This window comes from Propithecus coquereli, unplaced genomic scaffold (genome assembly GCF_000956105.1).
Source record: "Propithecus coquereli isolate 6110/MARCELLA unplaced genomic scaffold, Pcoq_1.0 Scaffold58, whole genome shotgun sequence".
NCBI classification, from domain to species: domain Eukaryota; kingdom Metazoa; phylum Chordata; class Mammalia; order Primates; family Indriidae; genus Propithecus; species Propithecus coquereli.
In genome coordinates, this window is record NW_012151729.1 from 1553121 (window position 1) to 1574616 (window position 21496).

At 45.3% G+C, this 21496-nt stretch overlaps 1 long non-coding RNA gene across 1 annotated transcript in view; it reads left to right on the plus strand.

Annotated features, from left to right (window-relative positions):
• LOC105821557 overlaps window positions 1-8054 on the plus strand; it is a 12798-nt gene extending 4744 nt beyond the window's left edge. Inside the window, exons 2-4 of the long non-coding RNA XR_001138071.1 lie at window positions 1188-1263; window positions 4508-4678; window positions 7882-8054. This is a non-coding gene — a long non-coding RNA (uncharacterized LOC105821557). The remainder of the gene's footprint in view (window positions 1-1187; window positions 1264-4507; window positions 4679-7881) is intronic.
• Window positions 8055-21496: the final 13442 nt, after the last annotated feature.

A 21496-nucleotide genomic window follows, 5' to 3' on the forward strand; every position in this document is an offset into this window, starting at 1 on the left:
GTCCCAGCTACTCGGGAGGCTGAGGCAGTAGGATCGCTTGAGCCCAGGAGTTTGAGGTTGCTGTGAGCTAGGCTGACGCCATGGCACTCGCCCCAGGCAAGAGAGTGAGACTCTGTCTCAAAAAAAAACAAAATCCTACGTTGATCCCATATACTAACCTGGTGAGGCATTCCTATCCCCACTTTGCAGGTGTAGAAACCAAGGCACAGAGGAGTTAAGCAACTTACTCATGGTCATACAGCTGGCAGGTGCCAGAGTTGGTATCTGAAGCCAGAGCTGTCTGATCCCAGATGTTCTCATTTCCTGAGATTTTAAAATAAAGGAAGTATTGCTTTAAGTACTTGTCTGATAGCAAAGGACCCGTGTCAATCATCCATTCACTGAACAAAATGTATTAAGTGCCTACCCTGTGCCAGGCACTGTTCCAGGTATTGGGGATGCAGCAGTGAACTGAACAAAACCCTTGTCTTCTGGAGCTTACCTTCGGATCCTTGCTTTGTTAGAGACCCTGGAGACTAGAGGCTGTAGAGCTATAGACCTACATGAAGAGTCCAGGAGCCTGGGATCCCTTCATGCCCTCTGGAGAGCCCAGAAAAATCCTTTCCCTTCCCTGGACTCAGGTGCTGCCTCTGAGAATGAGGTGCTTGAATGAGAGCAGTCATTTGGGGTGACTCTGACGACATAATAGACGGCCTAGCCCAGACCTGCTGATCAGAATCTGTAGTTTTTGCAAGCTGCCAGGTAATTCTAAGGCAAAAAGTAATTTTCTGATGCGTAAACGGGCCCACCAACTCAGCAGTGCTCAGGGTGTGGGGGATCATCCATGTTAGACTTATTGGTGGTCCTGAGACAAAGCACATACCTCAACAGTCACTATTTTGAAGATAGAACTGGAAAAAAACCATTGTAAGCTAGCTCTCCAGGTGATTCTACTCATTGCGTCCCAGACACTGCTAAAGGATTTACAGGGATGACCTCATTGGATACAAGCTGTGAGATACAGAACCCTTTGTCACTCCACTTTACATTTGAAGGGGCTGGGGCTCAGAAACAGGCTCCCGATGACTGATGCCAGCCAGATCCTGCCCAGTCTCTGCCCTCTGTTGGCCCGAGTAGCTCTGCTTGCTGGCACAGTGTGTGGGTCACTCTGCAGGGCTGGGCTCATCGTCCCCCATTATCTGTTTCAGAAACACGAGTTCTCCGTGGACATGACCTGTGAAGGCTGCGCTGAAGCCGTCTCTCGGGTCCTCAACAAGCTGGGAGGTGAGCAAGTGGCCCTCAGCTGGCGGTGGGATGGGGAGACAGATACGCTTATATCATGTTCAAGTGCATGCAGACATAGCCGGACAGGCTTTAGTTTAAGCTGATAACAAAAATAAAATGTACCGAGTACTTAGCATGTGCCAAATACTATTCCTAATGGATTATGTGGATCACATCACATAATCCTCACCACAACCATTTCAAGTAGCTTCTTTGATTATCACCATTTTAAACAGGAGGGAACTGATGTTCAGAGAAGTTAAGTAACTTGGCTGGGATCACACAGCCAGTAAATGGCAGAGCTGGGATTTGGCCAAGTTAACTAGTACTGCCCGGGCTAGCTCTGGAGCCCTGGCAGTGCTAGTTAATATGTCTGTGATCTCCAGTGTGATAACTTTTGCTCTATGACACATTGGAGTGTCATTTTATGTTAAAAGATTTTTTTAAATGGTAACAATTTAAAAAGAATTAATTTTGAATCAGGCATGTGCAGAACTCTTAAAGCACCTCTTTTGGACATGCTTAGTAAATCAGTATTCTCATCCAGCCCCCTCATTTCATAGCTGGGAAACTGAGGCCCAGAGAGGGCTGGGATCTGGCCCTGGGGCTGAACAAGGTAATGGCTGAGTTGTGATCAGAGTTCTGGTAGTGCCCGGGCTCAGACAATCTTCTAAGATTTTCTTTTTTAAAACCCTAGATAATAACAACACACAGTTTTCGACTAGCTTCCACGTGAATGTGCGCTCATTAGCAGTCGTCTGAGCTGTACTTTCCATCTGTGGAAAGGGGATGTTGGTGCCAGTGCCAGGGAGGGGAAGTGACTTGCCCAGAGACCCACAGCAAATCAGTGGCTGGCCTCTAGCCCTGTACACTGCGATCTTAATCTGAAAGAATCTGAAACGGTGGAAGAACCTGACCGCTGACTCGCCACATGACTGTGGGCTCTTCTCCCTCAGGCCTGGGTTTCCCCAGCTGGGCTATAGTATGGGAATGTCAGTGTGTATGAGCTTTTGCCGTGGATGCTTTAAAAATGAAACTCTGAGGCTGGACACGGTGGCTCATGCCTGTGATTAATCCTAGCACTCTCGGAGGTGGAGGTGGGAGGATCACTTGAGGTCAGGAGTTGGAGACCACCCTGAGCAGGAGTGAGACCCCGTCTCTACTGAAAACAGAAAAATTAACCGGGCACAGTGGTGCGCACCTGTAGTCCCAGCTACTCAGGAGACTGAGGCAGAAGGATCGCTTGAGCCCAGGAGTTTGAGGCTGCAGTGAACTACAATGATGCCACGGCACTCTAGCCCACGCGACAGAGCAAGACTCTGTCCCCTCCCCCAAAAAAGAAGAAACTCTGCCCGGGATCCCCTCCTACACAAAGCAGCCAGTTCTGGATGAAGTGGGGCATGTGTACTTGTTGACGGCTCAAGGGCACCAGCCTGGGAACCTGGGCATCAAGGAATACAGTTTGAAATCCACTGTGTTTGACAATCTCAGAGTTTCTTCCAGCTCTATGATGTTATCAAAATGTTTATTCCAAGGAGGAGGGAGACTCTTCTGAACCAAAAAACAAAAATCCGGAGTGCAGCAAGGACATGTTGCACTCCTCCTCCCCCCGGTATCCATTATGTACAGATTCAGAGATTATGACTAAACCCTCTGCCGTACGATTTTTAAGGCCCACTGACTGATGCTGGAGGATCTGCCTTTGAGCTTCAACAGGTTTCTCCCCATCTTTCACTACTATCCCTAATTGGGTGGCCTCTTGAGAAGGGTCTGGAGGGTTCTCTGAGTTGCTTAGGGCCCTAGAAAAACAGTGCCTGGGCTGAAGAATCACAGACCAATGGTATCCTTGAGCTGGAAAGACCATTAGGGGCTGGCCAACCTTGACTCCTTTGTATACAGATAGGGAAGCTGAGGCCTGTGATGCACAGGACCGACCTGTTGTCACCCAGCAGGTCACTGGTGAGGCTACTGTAGAACCTATCAAGGGCTTTCCCTCTGCATCCTTTTTTTTTGTTTTTTTGAGATGGGATCTCGCTCTGTTGCCCTGGCTAGAGGATCACAGCTCACTGTAACCTCAAACTCCTGTGTTCAAGCAATCCTCCTGCCTCAGCCTGTCAAGTAGCTTGGGACTACAGGCATGTGCCACCACGCCTGGCTAATTTTTAAAACTTTTTTTTATCTGGAGATGGGGTCTTGCTGGGTTGCCCAGGTTGATCTTGAACTTCTGGGCTCAAGTAATCCTCCCACCTCAGCTTCCCAAAATTCAGAGATTACAAGTGTGAGCCACAGCACCCAGCCCCTCTGCATTTATCTCATAAAAAGATAGGTCCCCCCAATGTGCTGTTGGGGGGGCTTTAAATTGGCACAGCCATTTAGGAGGGCAATTTTGCAGTATCTATTAACATGTTAACATTCAAAATATGTCAAATATATGTTGCCCCACAATTTCTGTTCTATGAATTCAAGGTGTGGAGATATTTTCACAAGTTTTCTAATATACATTCAAGTATGTTTACTATATAGCATTATGTGATAGTAGTGAAAAATTGGAAGCATCCTTAGTGTCCCTCAACAGGGAATGGAGTAATTAAGTAGATGTATGATACATCCACACTAGGGAAGACTACGTAGCTTTTAAAAAAAGAATGAAGTAAGTCTGTATATGCTAAGATGGGAAGATAGCCTGAACATTGAAAAGTGAAATATTAGCAAGACCTGTTTATATGCTGTGATGCCATTTGGCGGAATTATTTTTCATTTGTCTGAGAGGAAGACTAGATAGATGCCATATTGTTCACATTGATCTCTAAGGTGGGATCAGTAGGAGGCCTGATACTTTCTACTTTTATTCAGAAATGTTTACTTTTTTTTAAAATAAATGGTGTGTCCATAATTAAAATTAAAAAAAAAACTTAAAAGAAGTCCTAGTATAGAGCAGGGAGTAAAAAACTATAGCCCATGGGCCAAATCCAGCCCACTGCCTATTTTTGTATGGCTAAGAATGGTTTTTATGTTTTTAAAGGGTTGTCAAAAAATACAGAAGGGTATGCAACGAGTCCATATGTGGCTCACAATGGCTAAAACATTTACTCTCGGGCCCTTTACGGAAAAGTTTGCTGATCCTTGGTTTAGAGGAAAGGGGAAGGGTGGTTGTGAGCAATAATTTAGGAGCCTGAACTCTTTCTTACTGTAACTGGGATGGTCTCTGCTTCCTCTCCCCACACCCCGTTTCCTCTTCCTGCAGGAGTTAAGTATGACGTTGATCTCCCCAAGAAGAAGGTTTCCATTGAATCTGAGCACAGCATGGATACTCTGCTGGCGACCCTGAGGAAAACAGGAAAGACCGTTTCCTACCTCGGCCCCGAGTAACAAGGGCCTGGGCCCCCTGGCCAGCAAGATGGACCAAAGGGGCCAGGTAGGTGAGGCCCCTTGTTGAGCAAACCTGCTGCTCGTATCTCTCATCAGAGGTAATACCTTGACCCTTTGGGAGCTTGAGTGGAGCAGGAGAGTGTCTTGGGTTCTTTTCAGTCCACTGTCTGCCTTTGAAGTGGTCACAAATATTTCACTATTGTCTGTTGCAAATCACAAGTCCAGGGAATCTCTATAGGCCCCTTTGCGTAGACAGAGCATTGTGTAATGTCTCCCAGAGTCCCCTTTAGGACTTGGGAGTGCATTTCATGGTTAGCAGGTTTTAAATTGAGACCCTGAGCAGTGCTCCTTTGGTAGTTTTTTTTTTTTTTTTTAAGAGATGGGGTCTTGCTATGTTGCCAGGGCTGGAGGGCAGTAGCTGTTCACAGCCATGTTCATAAGGTACTATACGCTTGAACTTCTGGGCTCAAGTGATCTCTTGCCTCAGCTTCCCAAGTAGCTGGGCCTATAGGAGTGTGTACCGCACATGGCTCTGGCTTTGATAAATTGACTGTCCCATCAGGTTTGGTACCTGTGTCCTAGGCATGCTCCTATGCTCTGACCAAGTGAGTTAATTCAGACTCTGCCCCTCTCTCTACTTGAAACTGCTGTCACCTTCCTAAGTATGCCCTCTGCCCAGACTGGTACCAAAGCAAAAGAGCATCTGAGCTAGCTATTCCCTTCAATTATGTAATCCAGGGAGGCAGTAAGTGGCACTGTGCCAATACTCCTCGCTCTGAAACCAGGGCAGACCTTACTCACTGATCCAGCCGCAGTCTCAGCAGGATGCTCCTGGCTGTCACTGCCCATGTAGTACATTTGACTCACGAATTACAGTGATTGTCACATCCCTGATGTGGTTCAGTGCCCTCACTGTGATCGAGGGCAAGTGACTTGACCAAACCCCACCCAGGTGAGTGGCAGAGACAGGAAGAAAGTCAGGTATCCCGATTTGGAGTTCTGTTACCGATGACATTGTCCCCATAACGAGTCCCTGGAGAAGTCCCCAGATAGAGGCAAGCTACAACCATTGAGTGGCACGTGAGAGCCCCCTGCGAGTACAGCCTCCTTCTTAAAGGAATATATTTGGGACCTGAGCCATGGCAGTGTTGCGTGTATATGGTGACAACACATGCAAGTCATGAGATCTCAGATGCATCCGGTTTCCATCTGTGGATACAACCCGTGGTCAGCAATAAGCCCAGGAAGAATAATGAGGGTTCTGGGATTCCAGTTCCAGCTCTGCCCTCACTTCACCCTGTGACTTGGGCACTTTTTACATTCCTGAGATTTGGTCCTTGTATCTGTAAAATGGGGCTAAAACCTCCACCCTATTTTCCTGCTTTATAAGGGAAGGAAAGTAGTACAATCCTTTCAAACATGAAGAATTGTCCCCTAAGGGAGTAAAACATTATCAGTTTCCACCCTGATGTGGAACAGTGTTCCCCATGTTGCTCCTCCATCGTGAGGGTTTTGTGGGGAGGGTTAGCGGGTGGACTCTGGACCCCTCTTTCGCTCCCGAAGGGCCCTGTTTCATATTGTTTCAAATTCAATCTCTGTATAAGATTGTATTTGATAAAAGTGCCCTGTGACAAGAATGAATGAAGGGAGGGAAGAGAAAAGTTCCTGAGCTGGCTGTATACATGGGTGCGGACACCTTGGATTGGAAACTTTTGGCCTGGGCATATGAATTTTTTTAACTAAAAAGTAAGACCTGCTGGTTGTAAACCCTGTGTAGTTTAATGTGTATTTTTCTCATGTGTTTTAATTGAGGTGAAATTCACATGACATACAATCCAAGTGGACCATGCACTGACTACTGCGTTCACAGTGCTGTGTGGCCACCACCCCTCTCTAGCTTCAAAACCTTTTCGTCATCTCAGAAAAACACCCCTACCCATTAAGCAATCACTCCCCGCTACGCCTCTCTCCATCCCCTGGCAGCCACTAATCTGTTCTCTGCCACTCTGGATTTGCCTATTCTGGACATTTCACGTAAAAGGAATTAAATGATATATGACCCTTTTGTGCCTGGCTTCTTTGACTTAGCATGTTTACAGGATTCATTCAAGTGGTAGCATGTGTCTGTACATTATTCTTTTCTGTGGCTGAATAATTCTCACAGTTTTTTTTTTTTTTTGAGACAGAGTCTGGCTCTGTTGCCCTGGCTAGAGTGCCATGGTGTCAGCCTAGCTCACGGCAACCTCAAACTCCTGGGCTCAAGCAATCCTGCTACCTCAGCCTCCCGAGTAGCTGGGACTACAGGCATGTGCCACCATGCCCGGCTAATTTTTTATATATATATATGTTTAGCTGTCCAGATAATTTCTTTCTGTTTTTAGTAGAGATGGGGTCTCGCTCTTGCTCAGGCTGGTCTCGAACTCCTGACCTTGAGCAATCCTCCCGCCTCGGCCTCCCAGAGTGCTAGGATTACAGGCATGAGCCACCGCGCCCGGCCCACGGTTTTTATTAATTTTAGCGTTTTTGTTATAGGAAGTTTTTCAAACTTATGCGAGCAGAGTTATAAAATGAATCCTCAAGTACCCAGATCCAAGAATTACTAGATCATCAAGAATTGCTAGATTACTCAAGATAATTACTAGATTAATCAAGAATTGCTAGATTACTCATCATTGCTTCATTTATGCCACAGTCCCCCACCAGATTATTTTGAAGCAAGTCCTAGACATGATATAATCTTGTCCGTACGTGTTTCAGTAACCGTGTGTGGCAGGGAAAGGCTCCCCGAGATTCAGGTGGCAGTACTCGGTAAGAATCGCCCAACAAGCGCTTCCCCCTACACACTCAGGCAGCATCTGTCTTTAGAGTCTGTTTTAAGAGGCTCCCCAGTGACCAGGTTTGGGAAGCACAGAGATAAAGTGTTTCTTGGTTATGAAGTCACCTTGATTGTCTGGCTCTTGGTGGATTTGTTTGCTCGTGATTTTATCCATTGCATTCCCAGCATAAACTGAAACAGGACAGGGAGCACTGTTGGCTGGGTACCCCACCAGCCCTGGGAGTTCCCCAGAAGAGGGCTTCAACAGTGATTGGCTTAGCAAGGTTAATGGGTTCCGACCACCCCGAGTGTAACATACTTGGTAGGAGCCGTGTGCAGGGCCGGACACTGGGGTTCTAGTCCCGCTCCTGCACCCTGGGTTTCCAGCTCACCCCCAACCACTGCTTCTTAGTGCGACTTTTGCTGCTTTGCAGTGTCACCATGTCTGCAGCAGATGGCGCCTTTTCATCTCTCCTGGGATGCTGATCCTCCTGGCTTCCAGACAGACCTGGGACTTGGCAGTCCTACTCAGCGATGACGTGTCTGCAAAGACCCTCACTTACCCCGCTCCTTCCTAGCTTCCCTGCAATAAAGTCAAGCTGCTTTTGTTGGAGATGTTGTCTCGTGTGGGCTTGATGTCGCCTGCTTGGACTCCCCACTTTGAAAAACCTTTGTCCATCAGGTGAATTGCATTTAAGCTGTATGAAATGCCAAGGCAGTTAGAATAGTGGAAAGAGGCTGCGGAGACAGACTGCCTGGGGTAGAGTGCAAGCTCCAGGACCTCCCAGCTCGGCCATTCACCTCTCAGGGTCCACAGGCATAAAATGTGATAATAGCACCTATGCAAAAGGTGGTTGTAGAGATTAAATGAGGCGGTCCATGTGAACCAGTTAGAGCAGTGCTTGCCAGTTAGAAATCACTCAGGAAACATTTTCTACTCACTCATTGTTGTATATTTCATTAGTCAAAGATCTGTAGAAACAGCAATTAGAATTCCAGTCAAGCTAAGAATTAGTGCCTCAGAGTTGACTCAATTATGTCAAAACAAAGGAAATGTTTTCATTTGTGTAGCTTAAATTTTTTTAAATGTTTTTCTTTAAACCAACAGTTCTTAAACTTTTTAATCTTATATACTTTTTAAAATTATTGAGGATCTCAAACATTTGGTTATGTGGATTATACTGTATTAGAAATTAAAATGGGAATTTTAAAAACACAGGAATATGCAGGCACACATCTCATTTGCCATCTGGACTAGATGAGGCCACTGCATGTCCCACTCTGGAAAACGTCACCATACGATTGCTAGGAGAAAGAGGAAAAGACATCTTACAAAAGTTGTCTTTACCTCATGTACCTTCTGAAGAGGTCTTGGGGACCACATGGTGAAAACCACTACTTTAACCATTTATTGGGCACATACTGGGGACCCAACACTGCTGGACCCTGGGAGAAGACCTGGCTCTGCACTGGGCCAGCCACGATTTTGGACCAGTCACTAATCTCTCCCAGAAGCAGTGTCCTCATCTGCACAACGAATAATACCTGCACCTCAAGGGACTTACTAGGCAGAAATAAGACTTTACTTCAACTCTAAACTGGTGTGCTAGCATAACGTTAGTCCTGTTACGAAAGTTCTAAACAAGTCTCAGGGCCATTTCTGCCTTTATGGTCCCTTGGGGGCACAGGGACTCCTTCGCAGCCCTTGAAGTATGTGGGTTTCTTAGCCACCAGGTGGCGATGTCCTTTGGACTTGCTCATCCACGGAGAAGTTTGACAGTTTCTGCGGGCTCTGGGAGGACAAACGTGATTTTTTCCATTTCCAGTTTCCCCAGGAGCCCTGGTTTAGGCTGGCTGGCCCACTGGGAACGCCCAAGGTTTGAGACACTGGTGCCTCTCAGAGCAAGTGGTCCTCAGAGGAATTCATTTCCCTTGACTCTATACCACATTTCCAGCTGAGGCACTTGGCTCTGTTCTCCAGGGCCCCAGAGGGGTTGGAGAAGCTCCCCCACCTACCACCAGCCCAGTCGGCTGTCCATGCAGCAAGTGAGATCACAGCAGAGCACACGCTTCTGCAGGGGTGGGAGTGGGCAGCAGATGTGTCCACCTGTGGCTCAGGGCTTCCTCCAGCACCTGGCCCCAGCCCACCTGCCCAGGCACTCCCTCTTCTCACTGCAGCCAGCCTGCTCCCCAAGTGTCCTGCTTTTGCTCATGTTGCCCCCGGCGAATGGAATGACATCTGCCGCCAGCCTCCCCTCTCTCCGTGTACAAATTCCTTTCCCTCCCTTACATACCATGGCCTCCATGAAACCTCCCCACAACTGGAAGTAATTTATTTCTCCTCTTGGCCTTCAAAGCATTTATCTTGCAAGCTTCCATGTCGTGGCAAAACTTTCCATCCACGTATCTTTCCCATCCTCAAGGATCAGGCCAAGCATCTCTTCCCTCAGCACACGGAACAAGCACTTGGGGAATATTGATGGATGAGTTGTGGCTACCATTTTGGGGGTGCTTATTAAGTGCCATGCCCTCCCATCTGTCTCATTCCATCCTAACCTAGTCACCGAAAGGTATGGACTAGGACAGACCCTCACACACGTTAGGTGCTCAGTAGGCGTTGATCAAGTTAATCTTACAGAAGAGGAGATTGTCTTGTCTGTCTAGTGTAATCCTTTTAGCAGGTTTATATTCCTGTCAAAGATCCCTGGTTGTGAGTACAGCAGCCCAAAGCCAGCCCTGGAGTGTTCCCAGTAGCTGTCCATCGTTTCTGTGTTTGATGGGGCAAAGCTCCCACTCACTTTGCCTTCATTGACCTATCCATCCACCCAGTGGCCAGAACCTTGGCTTGTCCAGTACTAACCTCACAACTAAAGAGAAGCCACTTTTGACTTTTTTTTTTTTTGAGACAGGGTCTTGTTTTGCCACCTGTGCCAGAGTGTAGTGGCATCATCGTAGGTCACTGCAACCTCAAACTACTGGGCTCAAGCAATCCTCCTGCCTCAGCCTCTCGAGTAGCTGGGACTACAGGTGCGCGCCACCACGCCCAGCTGATTTTTCTATTTTTTTGTAGAGATGGGGTCTTGCTACGTTGAGCAGGCTGGTCTCAAACTCTTGGCCTCAAGCGATCCTCCTGCCTTGGCCTCCCAAAGTGCTAGGATTACAGGTGCGAGCCACTGCACCCAATTTGATGTGTGTTTGTTTTGATTTGTGTGTGTGTGTATTTCTACCCAGTTTCAAACCGGGGTCCTTTCACATGTGAGGTAAACATGATAACCTGTTCTGACTTTTGGGTTTTATTTTTTAATAGGTTTTTTGAGGTAGAATTTTATTCAATAAACTACATATTTAAAGTGTATATAATTTTTTTCTTTTTTTTTTTGAGACAGAGTCCAACTGTGTTGCCCAGGCTAGAGTGCCGAGGCATCAGCCTAGCTCACAGCAACCTCAAACTCCTGGGCTCAAGTGATCCTTCTGCCTCAGCCTCCTGAGTAGCTGGGACTACAGGCATGCGCCACCACGCCCGGCTAATTTTTTCTATATATTTTTAGTTGTCCAATTAATTTCTTTCTATTTTTAGTAGAGACGCGATCTGGCTCTTGCTCAGGCTGGTCTCGAACTCCTGAACTCAAACAATCCGCCCGCCTCAGCCTCCCAGAGAGCTAGGATTACAGGCATGAGCCACCGCGCCCGGCCTAAAGTGTATATAATTTTTAATATATATATCTTACACACACACACACGTGAAACCATCACCACAATCAAGATAATGACCATATTAATCATCTCAAAAAGTTTTCTCACGCCCCTTGGTAATGCCTCCCATCCTATCCCCATTCCCAAGTAACCACTGATCTGTTTTTTGTCACTATTAACTAGTTTGTATGTTCTAGAGTTTTATATAAACACAATCGCAGTGTATACTCATTTTCATCTGGCTTTTTTCTTTCCACATATTTATTTGGATATTTACCCATGTTGTAGGTATCAACAGTTCATTTCTTTTTATCCCTGAGTAGTAAGTATGCTACTGTATAGATACACCACAGGTGTGATTCATTCCTCTGCTGATGGACATCTGAGTTGTTCGCAGTTCTTTAAGCTGTTCTCATGCTAGCGAGGTTCCCACAGGCCTCCCAGGATACAAGGGAGAGTCTCAGTGGGCTGGACTCTTCCAACCCAACACACCCAAACCCAAATCAAGACAGCTTAGCTCTTTGTTTTATCTCCTGGGCTTCCTCCTACAGCCCAACAGTATTAAGCCCTGTTCTGGACCTCAGCAGATCTGAATTCAAATTCCTTCCCCACCACTTAATAACTGTGTGACCTTGGAAAAGTAACTGATTCTTCTCTGGAACTATTTTCCTTATCTGGAAAATGAGGATTATAATAGTATCTGCCAGACTATTGTGAGAATTAAACAAGATCATCATGTACCTAATTCTTGCTAATGGCATTCCATAAATAGTGTTTTGTTTGACCCAAAAGTTTCACAATGATATCACTTGAAGTTTCAAAAACTTCACATCTAGATCCCTTCAACCCTGGCAGACTATGAGAAGTAAAAATGGAACCTCAAGGATTGTGCCGTGTGGGAGAAGAACAGTTGTTCAGGTCACCACCCTCTCTCCACGGCATTCTCCTTTAATTAGTGAGAGCCTCTTAAAAAGCCTAAGTCTGTAATTTCTTGGGAGTGTCCATCAGAGCTGCTTTTAGACTTCCATGTCTTTAGGGTCTGTGGCCACTTAGTTTAAGCGGACAAGTCTTCTAATCTGCTTCCTGAGAGAGGGCGGGTCTGTATGTCCCTGCTCAGATCTCATGACTAGAGGCTGGAGCCTTGAACGAAAACCTCAAAGCCTCTGGAAATAAGGGTGCCACCTCTTACTGATCTGTTTCTCATGGGCTCTTAGGATCTTCATCCTTTTAGAACAGCAGATCCCCAGACTCCCAGAAGCAGACTGTATCCTGGCTCAGAACACAGGCTGTGCAGACAGACAGGCTGTTTACCAGCTGTGTGAACTTGGGCAAGTCGCTTCACTGTCCAGGATCTCAGTTTTCTCACCTGTGAAGTGAGAAGAATAATAATACCTTCTTAGAGCAAAGTGAGAAGATACCTGCACGTGGAAGAAGCTCAGTGTGGCTACTGTCGTCCTCATTGCAGGATGTCAGGAACGGAGGAGACCTGAGAGGGGCACGGCCAGCTGCGTGCTCTGGACAGCTCTGCCAGGGGAGTGCCGACGTCGAACCCACCCCCGTCTCCCTGGCATTTCTCACGACCGGAGCTGGGTCTGTCCTAACTGGCAGGGCGATAGTCCAGCCCTTGCCCGTGCCGGATCCTCAGAGGCAGAAGTCTTTCCCTTTCCCATCCTCCCACCCCTCCCTCCTCTACTCCGCAAGGAATGTCCTGGATTCCCTCCCTCAGCCATTCCTCAGGAGCAGAGTTTTGAATTATCAGGACCGCCTGGTCACTAGCCCCTTCGTTGATGGCTCTTTGATAGTGGAAGCTGAGAAAACGTGGAAAAGGCCACGCAGTTGTGGGGCCCCACTGGAGAGAGCTGGGCTGTGCTGAGAGAGCCCGAGGTGATCGCGTGGAGGGAATCCGGGGACTGCTGCATCCATCTTCTCCGGGGATGTGGCCCTGGACGGCACCTGCCTTGCAGGCAGTGTGCATGGAGCACCGGCGGTGGATGCTCACTCAAGGCTGGCTTCTCTGTTTTACACTTTTGAGAATCGGTGCCTGAGTCTTGCCACTTGGTGGAAGGACAGAGACTGCCTCAGTATCAGGCCTGGCCCCTACGCTTTCCTCAGTCACGACCCCTTCCAGGGTCCAATTTGGCAACAGCCCTCACGGAGGCAGCCATTTGTGGGTATAAGGCTGCTTTTTTGCCTAAACATTAGCAGTGGTTCTCTCTGTGCTCCTAGTAATTAGAAAGGCCAGAAAAGCCATAGAGAGGGCAAGGAGGGCTGGAGGGAGAAGGGGAAGGCTGAGGCTGGCGGCGCAGCCTGGAGTCTCTAGAAGCTCCAACTCACCTCCAGGGCCAAGTGATGCTCCCACCACCTCAGACCTCTGCCTCTCCCTCGAACCAAACCTTCAGAGACGTCAGGGGTCTTGGGAATTCTAGGAAGTTAGAACTAACTGCCCAGGCCTTAGAAATAAAATGTCCAATGCTTCATTTGTTGTTATTATTAATGGAAATATCTGACTTACTATAATAATACAGGGTAATTGTAAAAAATTAAAATAATTTTATGCATCTAACAGCCTCCCCCCTGCCCCCATAATCTCCATATGATAAAGAAAATCCTCTCTTACTGTTCATAGCATGTATTTTTTAGGCTTATATAAATATACACAGTATAAGTAAGCATAAATGGTGATTTGTGGTACTATTTCAAAACTCAGGCTCTGGAGTTAGACTGCGTGGGTTCAAATCCTAGCTCCATATCTTACTGGTAAGTTATTTAACCTATCTAGACAGCTCTTATTTGTTAAAATTAACTAGTTGGATTTTATTTAAATGTTTTCTTATGGAAGTTTACAAAAATATATGAAAGTCAAGCGAATAGTATCATGAAACCCATACATTCATCACCCAGCTTCAGTAATTACAGGCGTGGTGGCTCACACCTGTAATCCTAGCACTGTGGGAGGCCCAGGTGGGAGGATAGCTTGAGGCCAGGAGTTTGAAACCAGTCTGAGCAAGAGTAAAAACCCTGTCTCTACTAAAAATAGAAAAAATTAGCTGGACATGGGTGCACCTGTAGTCTCAGCTACTCAGGAGACTGAGGCAGCAGGATTGCCTGAGCCCAAGAGTTTGAGGCTGCAGTGAGCTATGATGATGCCTCTGCACTGTAGCCAGGGCGACAGAGTGAGACCCTGTTTCAAAAAAAAAAAGAAAAATTACTAACTCATGGCCGGTTTTACGTGTCTTCCACTGCCCGCTCCCCTCAGATTATTCTGAAACAGATACCAGGTATCATATTATTTCATTATTATATTTCTAAAAGATAAGGATTTTTTTTAAAACCAAAACCTGTCCATCAAGACACTTAAAAATTAATATGAATTTCTTAATATCAGAAAATATTCAGTGTTCAGATTTCCTCCATTGTTGTTTATTTATTCTTTCTTTTTGGTAACCCTTGGTTCGTTCAAATCAGGATGCTAATGAAGTCCATCCATTGCATTTGGTTGATATGTTTTTTAAGTCTTTTAGTCTGTAACACCCCTACTTGTGCTCTTTTTTTTTTTCTTTGCAAATGATTTGTTGAGGACAAGAAGTCACAAACTTCATTTTATTGTGCGGATAAATCCCCACCATGCCCTTGCTCTGACCTTTAGGGGAAGAAAAAAGGAGAGAAAAAACTTTAAAAATGGGAGCACACTTGGCATACTCTTCTGTACCTGGCTTTTTTTCCCCTATTTTTCACTATAGTTTGAGATAGTTTCATGTTTCATATCAGTCCACATAGTTTTGCCCTTTTATTTAAAGTGTAAATATTGGTTCAATGTATTTGCAAATACACTGGCTTATTAACATGAGCTAAAGTTAGTAATAATCAATCTATTATTTCTAAAATAATATGGTGATTTCTGTTTAGTGGAGGGTGACCAACTGATCCCTTTGCTTGGGATGTCCTCAGTCTTAGCACTTACTGTCTTATATCCCAGGAAACCCTTCAGTTCTGGGCAAACCAGGATGTTTGGTCACTATATTTAAGTGACCAAATAAACATCAGACAAATTTGAATAGGAGGTGGTAAATTTTAACAAAACAAGTTGTAATCTTGGTCTTTGCCCTAAAATGGAACTGTTAACCAAATATTGTCAACATAAAATAAGAATTTTCTTAGAACTTTTGCTATTATTGTTGGGAGGTGCCTCATGCTTTTAGATGGCTGAATAGTATTCCATTGTATGATTTTTGTCATAATTTTATTAAACATGTTCTCTACTGATGGACATTTAGTGTCTCTCCAGGGTTGTGTTGTAATAAACAAGTCTACCATAAATGTCCTTATTTATCTGTTCTATAAACTGGTAAACTCTGCGTAATAATTTGCTTTGAAAATGAGGTTTTCCTGCTAAAAACAAAACTCAAAAAGCCACAGGATTAAAGAGTCTTTCATCTTGGGCCTTCTATGAGTCCCTTTTTCTTCAGGTGACTGACTGGGCTAAGGATGGCTTTAAAATGGGTTGTCAGCCAAGGCCCTGGGAAGGAAGCCCGGGCAAAGAGAAGAGGCTTCCTGGGGTGCACGAGGGAGAAGAACAGCCCAATGCTGTGGTTCCCAGCTTGAAGGGGGTTGTTTATCAAGGCGGTGGGAGAGGAGTTGGCCAGACTTTGAGGGGTCCAGTGTTGGCTGGGAGCAGGCCGGAGAGACTGGAGCCATTCAGCTCTGTTCTAAAAGGAGCAGGGAAAGGAAGGAAAAACAAGTCCAGACACACACTGGGTGGCTGCTGGCTGGCAGGGATCTTGGTACAATAAGTGTGGTGCCAGGCTGTGGGTCCCAGCCAGCTCTCTCCCGGGAATCCACCCCAGACTGGGCAGGTTTAGATCAGTTCCGCAGTTGCTTCTTGGGACTATTAAAAATGGATTTTTTACAGAGTGGGATAATTGAGTACTTTTCCAGAGAGATGGGCTACCTGGGCCAGAAAGGTGATTTTCCAGCCATGTTGCCTATCCTATGTGTATTAATGCCTCCTTTATCCACCAAAGGGCTGCAATACCGCTTGCCAAACAGTTTTGGACAGAATGCTATTAGTGAAACACAAGGTCCCAAAGTCAAAAAAAGTTTGTGAAATGCCAGGTCTATTAAAATCAAGCAAAATTGTTCATGGTAGGAATTCTCAGAGCCTTCAATATGCTAATACCGTACTTGAGACTTTTTAAAAAGGAGATAAAGTTCGCATCGTTCTCCAAACTTTTAGTCCTTAGAACACCTTCACCCTCCCCACAGAACAAATAATTACATCTTTGCTAAATGTTGCTTGCTAATTCTAACCTATATGATAAGGCAGAAGCCAACAGGCCTGACCCCAAAACTTCCAAGAGTCTAGGACAGAGAGGGCTATAGAATCTGGCCATGGAGAGACCTTGGACAGTGCCATGCCCTGCACAGAAGCATGATGGGCGCCTTTCACAATATAAAATAATTGACTTTCATGAGCATGAAGGATCCTCCTGAAATTGACTTAGGCGCAGCCTCCTGCTGGGCAGAACAGCCTGGCAGAGACAGCAGGAGAGCCTGGGCGTGCTCCACTCTGCATCTCTGTGTTACATCGCTGGTCTCCAGAGACTCGGCGTCACCCTTAACCACTGTGACCTCTGATGGCCTGTGCGGGTCAGGCTCAGTGCACATGGCACGGTGGGAGAGATGTCCCATTGCAGAGTTGTGAGGAGGCCTGGGAAGTTCACTTCACCTGACTGGCATCTCCACTGTGTATGCCTGACTCCACCTTTGCTGATGCGTTCCTTTGGGTAAGGATGCAAAGCCGTCTGGGAAGAGTCACGATCAGTGTCCTTGATAGCCCCTTTCTCCTGAGATTTGTGTTTGGCGTTGGTTGAGGATGGAATGCCTTGTACTAGAGGCTGTATTTGCAAGTCTCTCCCATCCTTGAGTCATTGGACAAGGCTGATATCTTGTATGTAGGGTTGCTCCCCTTGAAATGCATTGGGAAACGAAATGCTAAAAAGCCGGAGAGAACCTGAGTCCACTCTGCCACTAATTTGCTGATAGATCACAGAAAATCCTATTCCATGTATACATATATCAAAACATCATGTACACCATAAATATATACAATTTTTATTTGTCAATTAAAAAAAGAAACGTCTTTCTGTTGTCTGATTTCATTTTCTTCCTGTGTAAAATGAAGGAATCAGACTATTTCAGTTGTTCAAACTTTTTGATCAGAAGAAGCCTTCTGTCAAGCAGAGTCTTAAGCAGTATCCCACATAAAACAGATAAAAGTGGTCTTTGATCAACATGTTTTTAAGGGACTGTTATGTCATTACTGTGTAACAGAAAGTGTTTACTAGACAAGTCAGGACACAGGTTGCTTTTATTTTTTATTTATTTATTTTTTTTTGAAACAGGGTCTCACTCTGTTGCCCGGGCCAGAGTGCCATGGTGTCAGCCTAGCTCACAGCAACCTCAAACTCCTGGGCTCAAGCGATCCTCCTGCCTCAGCCTCCCGAGTAGCTGGGACTACAGGCATGCACCACCATGCCCGGCTAATTTTTTTTCTATATATATATTTTTAATTGTCCAGCTAATTTCTTTGTATTTTAAGTAGAGACAGAGTCTCGCTCTTGCTCAGGCTGGTCTCGAACTCCTGACCTTGAGCTATCCTCCCACCTCGGCCTCCCAAGAGGTTGCTTTTAGAAGGACGGAGGTAGTTGTGATTGGCGTAGAGCACATAGAGGGCTTCTGGGGTGGCTGTAAAATTTTATTTCTTGACCTCAGTGGTTTTTCTTAGGATTATTTCATAAGCTGTAAAAATACTATATTACTGCTGAGTACAGTGGCATGTGTCTATCATCCTGGATACTTGGGAGGCTGAGGTGGGAGAATTACTTGAGCCTAGGATTTTGAGATTAGCCTGGACAACATAGTAAGGTCCAGTCTCTAAAAAAAAATTAAATAAAAATATATTTTTAAAAATTACATTACTAATGCGTCATAAAGTCAATCCCTGAGAACACAAATGTGTCAATTAGGTTTAGCTGCAAAAGGCAAAAAGCCCAAAATAGAAGTGACCTAAATAAGATATAAGTGTGTGTCTCTATCATGTACATGAAGTCTGGAGGTGAGCTGTCCAGGGCACTCAACGTAAGTCTGTCATCAGTAAAGGACTCAGTGAGTATCAAGGACCCATGTCAATCCAAAGTCCAAGGTGGCTGATTGAACCAAGTCCATGCTAAAGCCAGCAAGAAGAGGGATGAGATGAAAGGCATAAAGCTCTCTTTATGGAAACCCCCAGGAATGGCACTCACAACCTTTACTTATATCCCATTGACCAAAACTTAGTTACATCGCCTTACTTGGCTGCAGGAGAGCTGGGAAATGTCGTCCTTAATCTGGGTGGGTATGGCCCCACCTAGTTGTAGTCTCCACACCAAAGGAAAAACCGGACAAGAGCAGAATCTGCCACGACACATTAACGGATTTTGGTCTCTGGTGTGTTCAAACTTGACGAGTGACCAATTTAGGTGTCTTTGTTGTTTTTCAGTTCCAATTTTAAACATAGCTTCGGGTATACAAAATGAGATGAATATGAATAGTTTGTGGAACTGCAAAATATTCACAGAATGTGACTTAAAAACCCCTGAACTAGAAACTGCCTAAGAGCTTTTCCAGCTTTGACGTTGTAGAATTCTATGGAAGTTCCGCCCCCATACATGAGCTTACAGGGCTTTCTCTCTGGGGATTGGCAGGGGCGTTCTTGCTACCTTCAGGACAGAGAACTGTGCCGATTGTTTGAGTCAGCACAGCTCCAGCCAAATATCTTGAAAAGCTCTCTGTCACTCAGCAGCCTTCCCGTTGGGCTGGGGAGTTCCCTGGAGGTGGTATAGTTTACTGAGGCACTGAAAACAGTGTTTCCAAGCAGCCACAGCTTCTTAGCAGGGAGCGGCTCAGACTTTCCCTCCAGAGTCTCAGAGATTATTATAGCAGAAGGCTCTACCCTTGCTCCAGCCCTTTCATTTTTCGGAGCAGGAAGCATGGATCCGGAGAGGCTGGGAGATTTACTTGACGTGACCCCTCAGCTTATAGCAGTGTTCGGCCTAGTACTGATTTGTTCTAGTGATTTTTATTACTGTTAATTATCACAGCTTGAAGTTAGGATACGCTTACTATATGTATCTTAGCCCACTTAGCCAGGCCATGGGCTAAGCACATCATGTATATTCATGTATTATCCCATTTAATTCTCCTAATTCTCATGACAGCCCTGAGAGTTAGGTACTTTTTTTTTTCTTTTTTATCACTCTACAGATGACACTGTGAAGTGTCACTTTATAGATGAGCACTTTACTGCTACCCAGAGAGGTGGCTTGCCCAAGGCCACGTTGTTACTCAAAGTGGATCAGAATTTGAAAGCAGACAAAGCACCTGCAGAGACCGCAATTCAACGTCCCTGCTGAGAATGACTACCTGTCACTGTGTAAGGAGGACAGACTTGACTCTGCTGAGCCCGGTCATCCACCTGGATGTCACACCCCTTCAGACCACGCTTTGCTCCAGTTCTGTGCTGCCCATCAACCTCTTGATGTCTAATTCAGCACCTTGGCACAGGGAATTATATATATATTATATATATACATTTTTTTTTTGAGACAGAGTCTCACTCTGTTGCCCGGGCTAGAGTGCCGTGGCATCATCCTAGCTCACAGCAGCCTCAAACTCCTGGGCTCAAGCGATCCTCCTGCCTCAGCCTCCCGAGTAGCTGGGACTACGGGCATGCACCACCATGCCCCGCTAATTTTTTCTATATATTTTTAGTTGTCCAGCTAATTTCTTTCTATTTTAAGTAGAGACAGAGTCTCGCTCTTGCTCAGGCTGGTCTCGAACTCCTGAACTCAAACGATCCACCTGCCTCGGCCTCCCAGAGTGCTAGGATTACAGGCGTGAGCCACTGAGCCCGGCCTAGAAATACTTTAAAATGTACATTATTTTGTAAAAATCTAACTACTATGTGCTTAATAATTTCAAAAAATTAAAACTATTTGTTAATTTTAAAGTTAACTAACATTTTAATGACTTTCTCGTGTCTGCTTTTTGCTGGAAAGCATTTGAATATTTGGTTGCAGCATGGAGGTCCACAGTTTCAGCTGATCATCTAGATGGGGATCAGTCATTTGCGACCTTACAGGCATCTTAATTTGGGCTAGGAAGGAGAATGTAAATTCACAGCAATAAGTGGTTGAAAAGCAAGAAAGCATTTTTTGGGCATGTTGCTGAAGGCGTGAGTATTCTGCATTTTTCCATATTTCAACTGGATATTTCTTAGCATCAACAATGACTTTAAAATGTCATCTACTGAGAGCTCAATCAATTCCATCTGTAGTTCTTTAGGTGCTTTGGTGATAGCAACCAGGTGAGGCCGAAATGTTAATTTGAGTATGATGTCATGATTCTCAAAGTCAGTGAACTTTTCATTGTATTCTCCAATTAATAGATCTTAACAGCTGTGTATTCTTCACGTGATTTGCATATATCATCCTGCTTATCAATGACCTTTGCCAACTGGAGAAAATGTTCATCTGAAATTTCCTTTTGAAAAAGTGTTTTGAAAAAAGATAGCTTTTTTCAAAATGCTTGGATTTCTTTGCCACCTATATATATAGACTTGGTTCTACCTTGCAAAGAAATAGTCGAGTCGTTTTGATTTGACATATCACACAGAAATGCTGTATTCCTATAGAAATATTTTTTCAATAATTCACATTGCTGATTCCATTCTTCATAAAATTTAACTATCTGTTCTCACAGAGATAAAATTTTGGCTAACACTTGTCCCTGCAATAGCCAACCACTTTAGAATGATATGGCAAATCCACGCTGAATACCATTTGTAACTTCAGCATGTTACAAAATTGACGATGCAGTGTTGCATATGCAGGAATGTAGTTAACAATACTTATAACTTGTTGCAAAGTGTCGCTTAAAATAGTAGCTTTAGCACAGAGACTTTGCTGATACAATATACAATGAAAAGAAACAAGAGCATCTGGATCTGTTAATACTTTTAATACTGGTCTCGGTGAGAAAGGCACGGTGGAGAGTCACTGGGCGACACTAGTGGTTCTGCTCGACCCAGCTCTTCTGCCTTCTCCTTGTCCTCCCACACAGGAGGCTTGCAGAGGTGGAGGGAGAATGGGATGAGGTGATGGGCCTGAGAGGAGACTTTGTATCTTAGAGAACGTTCCAGAAAGGCCCAGAGACAGAAGGTGGTGTCTTTGTCCTCATTCTAACAACTCTCCTGAGAGGAATGCTGGGGGTGGGGGATGCTGGGCAGCCTGTTTGGAGGGTAGGGAGGTCAGAACAGTG